Genomic DNA, 11,000 nt, shown 5'->3' with positions numbered 1-11,000 from the left:
AAAAACTAGGAATAAGTACAATACAACGTTATTTAGTTGTTGTACGAGAAATTCGGTTTCTAATCGATTTTTATTTTCGAAACAAACGTTATTTAGGGGGTCGTGAAAATCGACTTTTTATACGTTCGGAATTTGGGAAAACTTCCTTCATGAAAGTTGTAGAGCTCGTCGATACGATCTCGTGCATATTTGGAACGCAATATTCGGAGTTCGTATGAATTAGTTATAAATTTTTGAAAATTTGAAAATAATTTTCTATAAAGAGCAAAAATTTCTGGTCCTTTTTCATAAGGACAGATTTTTCCTCTTTTCTTCACTTTCACCCTTGAAACTCTCTCTTCTCTCTCCTCCGCATCTCCTCAGACCCGTCGGGTCCCGACCAACTCGACCCGAGTTTTCCGGCGCCGTCGTGCGTCCTCCGGTAGCGGACCCCGGCCATACGGGCTCGCCTCGGCCCGCTCGTCCTCCCCACAGTGGTGCCTCACCTCACCACTCAGCCCAGAAGGAGATCGAAGGCCTCCCACAACCGTGCGACATGACCCGGCCGGAATTCCAGTTTTCTGGCATCCTCTCGGCGACTGGGCGTCAAATCCTGCCTAATTGCGGCGCCACGCGTCAGCGTCTCGTCCTCCACTGCCTTACTTCAGCGCGTCGTCTTCTCCATTTCTGTAGATAACGTGGGTGACGTCATCAGTTGGCCGAGCTGGCAGATGCTTTGGCTGGGTGAAGAAAAATGTCAGCCCGTTGCCTTTTTTCTTGGCTTCGGTCAAGGAAGTCATCTTCTTGCCCGGTCAGAACACCACCGCTGGAAGCAGGTTTTTCTCCTCCATGGTCACCACCTCAGCTTTTCCTAGCTGGTGACCAGTCAAGAAGCAACCGGTGGACTTGCTCTTAGGGGTGCATATATATATAATGTAATGTGTGTGGGACGTTGTCATCTTTATCTTTTGCATATTTAAAGTTTATGTTGAGGTAACTCAGGAGCACCACACTGCTAATATTATCATCTATCTACACAATTAATCTATTCAACTCAGCATAATGAGCAGCTGAAATTGCAACTAGATCAACAACTAGGCTTTCACATCCACCGACCGGCTCACCAAATTTGGTTTACTCATAATCGATAGTAGTTTAAAGTTTGAGTCTTTTTTACAGTCTAAATAAGATTACGGGGGGGGGGGGGGGGGAGGAGGATCAGATGCCAAGGACCTGCAAAGAAAAAAGTAAATATTAACCAAGCAAAGTTGCTAATCAATACCAACAATACTTCAAAGGACAAAATGAAATCAAATAGTCATGAACGCCTTGCTGGTGAATTTCAAAGATATTCAACTGTCTTATGAGCAGAAACTTGCCTGTAAACCTGGTAGGATAAACAGCAGGAACTTATTATTGTTAATTTGCCACTCGAGGAAGTGACTTCGTGACATTCGCCGACATTACATTGGCTAGTATGCCTTGTATATTCCTTTGTCATTCAAGCAACTACTGTTTCTTTATTGATTTTGTCTTCCCAACCAATTTTAATAATGGATTATGCGCAGTCAAGTATGGTTTCTCCATTCTCGATGCATCAACAACAGCAACAAGCTATGCTATCCCAATTTAAAAGGAGTATGTAACACGGAAGGAGGTCTGTACTATGGGTTGGGACTGTAAGAGTATGTAACATTAAGCAAACTATACATTAAGCAGAGGACTCGCGTATGAGGAACTTCAAGGGCTTCAAGCTTAATAGCTTATCAGCAAAAATGGGGGCCCAATTATGTTCTTCTAAAGATGCATCACCATCCCTATCCTTTCTTTATCTTCATGCTTCAGCAATTTTTGGTTCACAAGAGAAGATACCGTTGAGGGTAGCAGCCAAGCAGACCCCACTCGAGCTAGCCGCTTCTCCACGACAGGCAGCCGAGAAAGAAAGTAACCATCTGTAAACAAATCACATGATTAGAGAGAGAGAGAGAGAGAATAATAAAACTCTGTAATCAGAATATACAGAGCACCAAAAGAAAATGCTGCATGTCCATGTGATGTGATCATGTAAATATGTCTAGAATATGGTTAGGTTGTCACTGATGCAAAAGTCAACCAGAGCAAACCAGTAAGCTAGAGTTCCAACATTATTGACAATTTTCCTTTCTAAGAAAGTGAATATTGAGTTAGGTTCGACATCATCTTATTCTATAATTCGGTTTAGAAAGAAGAAAAAGAAAATACCATTTAGAGTGCTTCCTGGAGTGGCATAGCTGTAAGACCAAATGCAAGTTAAATATTTTCATACTAGATTTAACGTGTTAATTTCTTTTCTACCAGAAAAAAATAGAATGCATTGAAGTCCAAGAGCCACATTAGTATTCACTCTTTCAGCCATGATATTCACTCTTTCAGCCATGATAAGATATTCGAATGATTGGCGCCAAATTGAACATGCATATTTTCAGGACCAATCAATTGCTAGAATCTATTTGAATCCTCCAGACTCATCACAACTTTCAACAGCTTTGAACTATCAACTTGGTGCTCAGGAAGCTAAAATCAAGTAAAAATATACAATGCCATCTACTTCACACACATATGTAAACTAGAACTTGGGAAGTGAAAAGATCAAGTATCAGGTATAAAAGCATAACAAGCACCTCATGCTATTAGCAGAGCAAGCATCTCAAAAGCATCATGTTACACACAAAGCGGTACCGAGCAATAAATGAACTAAAAGGAACATGTACATACTCATTTGGACATACAGTTGTCCGATTATCAGCACAAATCTGCAATGATGACATATTATTGAACCAAGCATCCTATGGATAGTAAAAATAAGGAAAATGTAAGTATCACATTGCTGCACAGGTATATAACCCTCTTGTGAGGGCAAAAGCTCAAGTAAACAAACTAAACAACAATAAGAGATGAACTTCACACCGTAATATTCCTTTGAATGGCTTCTATCATGAGTTCAAGATCCTTACTGTAGATTACAGCAGATTCAATGATCATATTATTCCACACCTGGAACAAAAACATTCTTTTAGAGAACCTAACTTCATTCTGATTATAAATAACACAAACAGAACGTAAGCCAAACCTATAATATCTGGTCGTTGCTTTGCACAGTCATTCTCATAAAAAATAAAACCACAAAGAAAGACTCGGGAACTGAAGTGGAAGTATAGGGGAAAGAGCATAAATGTGTATTGAAGTCCATGATGATGAGGTAATAAAATTTCTTTTATTTTTTTTATTTTAATTTTGCAATTGCACCACTATACTGGTCAATAAGGAAAGTATGACTTACATGGTGAAGATTTGTTTTTCTGCAGATACCAACGGACTATTATCGTGTTTGACCCTAGATCTCCGGTGAAACCAACATGTAGAAGCTGTCAACACCATACATGACGTTCATGAAAAATGAAAATCACTTCCTCTCTTCTAAAATAAGCCAAAATTTATAAGCTTCTAAACGCAGAGATAGTATGTGATTGACTCATTGCATGGTTTGGTTTTCTTATAGGCATTTACGTTTTGAGGAACAAGTATGAAGAGCAAAACTGATGGACATCCCGAATAAAGTGAGACAAGAAAAGAAGTGCCTCTGTTAAGTTGTTTTGATAAAATACAAAAAAACGAAGGATTTTGATATTCAGGAATATTAATAATTTGGAATAGCAAGGTGTATCCAATAAATATGTGTGCGTACATTTTTATTTTCAGCTGGACTCCTGATAAGTCGAAAGTTGCATCGTATAGCTGTATATTGCTCCAGTTACACATCTCCCTTTATGTCCAGCAGAGTCATGGCAGTCTCCTATTAGAGATATCAACATGAATCAAAGTAAGATCGAGAAGCTATGCAAAATAGACCATGCATTAACATATGCACCAAATTCAACTGGCAGGCAGAAGTCACTGAAGTAATAACACATGCATATATAGCACCAATGCATAATAGAGAATCTCAGTCATCTAATTAGAGAAACATTCAGAAAATGTAATATATGATACATCAAAATAGCACTACTGAACCATTTGAAAACTAGCTACTCACTGCTGTAATTGTAGTTACACAGAAAATTGGGTGTGTCAACATAGTGTAAAGCACTGCTCCAATGATAATGAAAGCAAATCTGATCAGTCCACGAGCAAACTGCAGCAAGATCACCTCCAACAAATTCCTGTAGCAATTCTCTCACTGCAGCTAAAGCATCTTCACTCAGAACAAAGGTGTCTCATCAGAACTCCATCATCATTGAAGATTCCAAACCCACTTCAAACCCACCTCACCACCATCTTCACAGTAACAATATAGGCACAAACCTCGTTTACTTCATCCATTGACCTTTCAAACACATTTTGCTCCAACTTTATGGTATTGTAACTTCTACTGCCAAATTTTAATACTCATCATATTAAACCACTCTTTCCTCAACCACATCAAATTTTACTGGCCATTCCATCTTGTAGCTAAATTGTATACAAATACCAAAGCAAGATCACATCATTCTACTAATACATTTTCAAAGCAGTATCATAAAACCAAGAGCACCCAATATTTAAGAAAATACATAAATAAATAAAGATCAGTCCTTTAGTACTGTAAAAGTTCACTGACCTCTCTGCTATCTTGCAAACTGCATGGTGGCCTTCTTTGCCCCAACCCAGAATTCCTGGCACCAATAGAAGAAACCCTACCACACTTCCATTCCACCACAGCCCAAACAAACTCATATATCTTAAAAGATGGTGCCTTTTCGGGTTTGGATTGAGTCAAAGTCTCCTGCTTCCTCCTCTCTCTCTCTCTCCCAGAATGTTTACAAAAGAGGACGAACAAAATCCAGTTCTATTTGATACAGACACGACATGTCGTTACTCCCCATTTGGTTAAAAATACAAAGAAGACGAAAATATGGTGGGTCAAGTCAGTCCCCACAACTTTGGGTTAAAGATGAGGACAGGTCAGAAAATTTTCCGGCCCACTAAGAAAAGCATATCTGCTGGAGATTCCATTCCAACCCACACATAATTTATTATATATAACTAACATTTACTTATCTTTCATAATTTCTTACAATTGTTCTTAAGCAAGCAATAAAAACAAAATAGAGGTCAAAGACCCTATCTCACAACCCCTACAAATTTGATCAAACATAAAAGTTGAGCGCACATAGGTATTGTAATATTCACTAAGCAAAAGACGGTCGATGACAAATCTTTAACAAGCAACATCTATTATGAAATTTGTTCGGATGGTTCCCGATGAAGTATTATTAAAAGATCTTGAAGCAAATAACATATAAAGATTTGATAAAGAAAAATAGAAGTCTCGAAAGAAAATCAAAAGAGCTTTAAATAGTTTTGACGTCACGCATGAGCTTGAATGCTTGATCAAGTTCACATTTTATAATCTCAACAAACTAAGGTACTAAACCACTATGAACGTATGAAAAGAAAGAGACGAGAATTATACACACACATATGCATAATATATAAATCTGTGTCATTGTGTGTGTGTGTGTGTGTTGGGAGGAGAAGCCTGCATGTACATTCAAACGGAAACCTCAAATCAACCATTTCAGTCTGTTTAATTAATTGAAGAAGCTGAGATCAATGAAGGTCATAGTGATTACCTCACCAGGCGGACCGGAGGTCCTCCAAGTACAGGAAGTGGAAGACCCCAAAAATAAAAGACGACGAGTTTCTAGTCAAAGTCGAGGCCACGTCACTGAACCGGCGAGGCCGACAGCTTACAGCGGGTCAGCGGCTAGCTAGGGTTCTACCCACGGTACCCACCACCTCTGGGTTCCAGCGAGTTGCTGGGCCTGGAATGTTCTGGAACCATCGAGGCCGTCGGGGAACACGTGTCATGCTGGAAAGCCGGCGATCAGGTGAACGATTTGGAAATGTGAATTGTTCTTAGTTCTTATGCTGCGTTTGATTACTGAATTGATGAAATGAGGTTGTAGTTTGATTACTTGACCGTTAGTTTCATCAGAGTTTGAATTGCTGGATCAATGGTTTGTAATTAGAGTACAAGGTTTAACCCAATTTGGGATATATACACAAAAATGAAATGAATTTGGTGGCTGTTAATTTGGAGTACAGAGAAGAATTTCTTTAATTCAAGTTGTTATGTTCATCACGATCATCTTCTTGTTTTTGGCAGCCAATGCATATATATTGGAGTCACGACAGATTAAGGAGGAAACACAGTAGACTTGCGTTAGTGCAGGCACATATCCAATCTCCAGTATATAAGCATGCACTTGTTGTCGCAGCTTATATATAAGAGGAACAATTAATCAGATAGTACTTCATCATGTTAGCTGTTACTAATATCTTCTTATTGATTAAAATAAGTTAGAAATGATGATAAGAATTCAAATTGGATGCAGGTATGGGATCGACCTAGAGATTTTAATTCAACCTCTGCATGATTATTATTACAAGGACATGGAACTCCTCGATCCTGCAAGACATACAGGGAAACATCACAGATGTAAGTGCCGGATGATAACAATAGTTATCAATTAACTACTAGTTTAACAAATTAACTGTGCTAATTCTTAAAAGAGTTAGTTATATTGCTGATTTCTTCGTAAACAGGGAGTCTGGTCTGATGATGTTACATCTGGGGACATTGTGATGATATCAGTTCTTGTATAAACAAGTAAGCTCTCTCTCTCTATGTATCAATCATTCCAGATTTTATATTCTCTTCGATAGTCGGATATATTCAGCCCGGCCTCTTCCAATTTCATCAAGCCGTATTTTTATTCAGTTCTTTGCAATTTGCTCTCTTCTTCAAAAGTTTCTTGCACGCAAGCATTAGTATATTCTCGCAGATTGTAAGTATCTATGTGATTATTGTTTCAGTTGCATGCATGCAAGTTTCAGTTCGGGATCCGCCACCGACTAATAATACCTACCATAACTGGTCATGGCTTCTGCAGTTGATCTAATATGCAAATATTATCAACTTGGGAGCTACCGTTATTAATTATATGACACAGACATTACTCTATCAGTCTTCGGACTCCTAGCTCATTTAATTTCGAACATAGGATGGTCATGGTCACCTCCAGACATAGACTGAGAGAAATTATAAGTAGCCCGAAAATCTACCTCCCCTTCGAGTCGTTACCGTTGCTAGTTATTTTAGAACTCCAGATTTTCCAACTGACTAACATCAATCTTCCCTTGATAACAAGAGTCGCCTTGTATGAACTCATTTGTGTGATGTGGTTATACTACTACGTATTTGCGTGTTTAAAAGTCAACGTCGGTCTACTGCAAGGCAATGCCAGTGCCAATAGGCCAAAAGGTTACACGACTTTCAAATATATATCCAATGGAAAAAGGATTGGGATTTTGCAGCAGCGAGTGTGCTATTTGCTTGGAAAAGTACGAAAGAAAAGACAAGTGTGCAATGCTAGATAAATGCCACCACACTTTTCACCATGCATGCCTCCACAAGTGGTTTGCGACCTAGCCTCCACCAGTTGTCCGATTTGCCGCCGAAAGTATCAAATATTGGACACAAATATAGTGAAGTCTAGGGAGTTGGTGATTGTTAGCTCTATATATATGATATACGTACAGAGAACTCCAGGGATTTGGTGATTTTTGGAAGACGTCCCCTAAAAATGTAGGTGTATAATTTCCATTGAAGTTGTACATCAATAACAGAAGAGATTTTTACCCCACTTTTAAACATTCAATTTATGGTATTTACAGATGTTATTGTCATTTAATAACAGTCTTCAAACAAATAAACTTAGAACTAATAACCTCTATTTTCAAAAATCAAAACATTCGCAATTGTTGGACCGACAAAGGTGGCAGACACCCCTGAAATGCTGGCTTAAATCAGGCCATTATATTAGGAATATTGTTTTGTAATAACAGAGATTTTGTAATAGGTCTTGCCGTCTTGCTCTGTTCGTAGAGAAGATTAATATAGAAAAAATTCCCACCTTCTTTCTGACTTGGTATCAGAGCAGAGATCCAATTTGGACTGTCTGTTCTGTTGTTTTTTTGGTTCCTTTGAGTTCTTTTGGGTTCTTTTGATTGATACAGAGAGAAACACAAGCAGATCTATTTCTTACATGCCCAGAATTCCTCCGCCGCTCTGCTCCGTCAAATCTCTTCTTTTGGTTCTTAGGTCCTTCCTCTTTCTTCGCGGTTGAAAATCACAGTATAATTTTGTAAAAGTCTTGGCCCAATTCATCAACAGCTGTGGGAGTATCTTGGCTCAATCCCTTTGTCAGCTGCCGCTCCGCTAGCCACCGCAGCAACTGCAGCAGGACCCGTCACACCCAACAGCAGCACGACGGTCACGTCTCAGCCACGACGTTTGTTGACGAACGCGCTCGACGCCGACAAAGAAAATTTGTGAGGTTGTTGAGGAGATTTCGGGTTTCAGTGGCTGAGTTTATTTGGTGGAATCTGTGGTTTGTGTTTTTTGAAGGGTGAGAGCATGCCCGATTGGAATCATCACGTGCTGCACTAGAGATGTTGTCCTGCAGCAACTTTGCAACCACTTTTTTGATTAATTAAACACTCTGCAGCAAAACCCTTTTAACACCCTCATTTAATTAATCCTTTTTTCCCATTTCCCACCCAACCCACCACTTCCTCCCTTCACGCCTATCCCACATTTACTCTCCCATATTTTTGTCTGCCACCAACCACATTTTTTATTCTCCCACCAACCACCCTCCTATATTCTTTAAAAAAAAAAAAAAACTAACTTGGCTTTAGTTCTGTTGTATTTGTAATTTATCTGACTGAATATGGCTCCGGTCAACATTTACTTGACTTGCAACTATTGCAAGGAAGTTGGTCATTTCAAAAATCAATGTCCTAAGCTGCGAAGGTTCAATTCCAACAATTCCAGTTGGAAAGGAGAGAGTAATATTGGAGGAAGCAGAAGTCAGAGAGGCAAAGCAGCAATCCAACTAGTGCCACCAGAACCTCACTTCTACAGTGTTGAAGGGCAAGATCTCTCTAAGGGTATTGTTTCATTGACTAAGGAAACTCGAGGTAAAATTGGTATCACTTTACATGCTTCTGACTTTACTGGTAGTGATACATGGATAATTGATTCTAGTGCGTCTGATCATATGATCTACAACAAGTCTTTCTTTGTGTCTATGTCATCTCCTTCTGTATCTCATGTTTCTAATGCAAATGGTGCAATTTTTCCGGTCTTAGGTATTGGGTCTATTCAGGTTACACCGTCCATTGTTTTACATGATGTCCTTTATGTGCCCTCGTTGTCTCATCATCTTTTATCTGTATCTCAATTGAATTCACAGAATAAGTGCTCTGTAACCTTTTATCCAATGTATGTTGTTTTTCAAAATCTATGCCATCGGATGATCATTGGCAAAGGAGACCTGAGGGGGAGATTGTTTCACTTGGATTGCATGTACGCAGGACAAACACAAGCACCAGAACAGCCTTTGGCCCTGACATTGAGTTCTGATCGACTGAGTGAGGTATGGTTATGGCACAGACGTTTGGGTCATCCATCTTTTGGAGTTATGAAAAAGTCCATGCCTTTGTTATTTCTGGGAATAAGTGATTCTAGCTTGCATTGTGAAACTTGTGTTTTGGCTAAGAGTCATAGGTCTAGTTATCCTTCGAGCTTTCATTCTAGTACTATGCCTTTTGAGTTAATTCATTCAGATGTGTGGGGTCCTTCTAAACATTCTACCATTTCTGGAATGCGAAATTTTGTATTATTCATCGATGACTTTACCCGATTGTATTGGGTTGTCTTATTGAAGTCCAAAGATTCTGTTTTCTCTGCCTTTACAGCTTTTCATAGTCTTGTTCGTACTCAATATGATGCTCATGTTAAAGTTTTTCGTTCCGATAATGGGGGTGAATTTGTTAATCATTCTTTTCAAGAATATTTTCAACACCACGGCATAATCCATCAAACTTCCTGTCCACAGACACCTGAGCAAAATGGGGTATCTGAACGAAAAAACCGTCACCTTCTAGATATGGCCCGGTCTCTTTTACTTAGTGCTAACATGCCTAAGTACCTTTGGGGAGAGGCCGTTTTGTGTGCTTGTCATCTTATTAATCGCCTTCCATCTGCCCCTCTTCAAGGTCGTGTCCCACTTAAGGTTTTATCTAACTATGTTTCTATCCCATCATCTAATACCCTCCTGCTCGTGTTTTTGGTTGTGTTGCCTATGTTCATCTGTATAAGAATCAAAGGTCAAAATTGGATGCTAGATCCCTTAAGTGTGTGTTTGTTGGGTATGGGTCTCATCAAAAAGGTTACAAATGTTATCATCCTGAGTCCCAGAAATTTTATGTCACCATGGATGTTACTTTCAGTGAAGATGCTTGTTATTTCTTGCCTTCTGTGACTTCTCGTCAGGGGGAGAAATCTTATTATTATGAAGATTCGTTCAATGGGCAATATGGGAGTCAGGCATCTGAGTTCTCAAGGTTGGAATATTTAGGAACGGAGCTGGAAAAGGAGGATAGAAGCTCTACCAACCCATCGTCCGAGTTAGAAACGGAAAAGAGGGGTCCCGCAGGAGAAGAAACTTTGGACAATGAGTTACCAACTGGTCAACCGGATCAGTCAGACCAGTCGGCGGGAGAGGTCGTTTCAGACCCTGTTTCTGATAAGGTTCTGCAGTCTTCTGATGGCGTTTTAAACAATTCTTCAGTCTCTCTCTCTCCTTCAGTGGTCTCACCTGCTCAATCATCACCCGAGGTATGTCCTAATCCCTCCTTGTCTAACAGTCCTTCTATGTCAAGTAGTATTCCCACCAAAACCTTGCCCAATCGTTCAACCCGTGGTCAGCCTCCGAAACACTATGAACCTACTCTAAGTGCTAAGGCTAAATACCCTGTTGCTAATTATGTGTCGACCCATAGGTTATCTAAAACATATCTGGCCTTTGTGAATCAATTATCTTCTGTGTCTCTTCCTAGTAAAATGCAGGATGCCATGAATGATGAGAAGT

The 11,000-nt window shown here is 39.5% G+C and overlaps 1 long non-coding RNA gene across 4 annotated transcripts; it reads right to left on the bottom strand.

The window, feature by feature from the left end:
* Window positions 1-1,372: 1,372 nt before the first annotated feature.
* On the bottom strand, window positions 1,373-4,860 carry LOC133733469 (uncharacterized). 4 transcript variants are annotated; one of them, XR_009857725.1, is made up of 7 exons: window positions 4,616-4,860; window positions 4,052-4,467; window positions 3,704-3,811; window positions 3,299-3,383; window positions 2,926-3,012; window positions 2,734-2,804; window positions 1,373-1,931 (listed from the first exon to the last, which is right to left on the bottom strand). It is a non-coding gene; the product is annotated as an uncharacterized LOC133733469 (long non-coding RNA). The 4 variants fall into 4 exon arrangements; XR_009857726.1 differs by having other exon boundaries at window positions 4,052-4,387; XR_009857727.1 differs by having other exon boundaries at window positions 4,052-4,384.
* Between the last annotated feature and the right edge of the window lie 6,140 nt (window positions 4,861-11,000).

The sequence above is a fragment of the Rosa rugosa genome, chromosome 2 (assembly GCF_958449725.1).
Source record: "Rosa rugosa chromosome 2, drRosRugo1.1, whole genome shotgun sequence".
NCBI lineage: Eukaryota > Viridiplantae > Streptophyta > Magnoliopsida > Rosales > Rosaceae > Rosa > Rosa rugosa.
The sequence above is the reverse complement of the archived record's forward strand: the minus strand, read 5'-3'. Positions and strand labels throughout refer to the sequence as shown.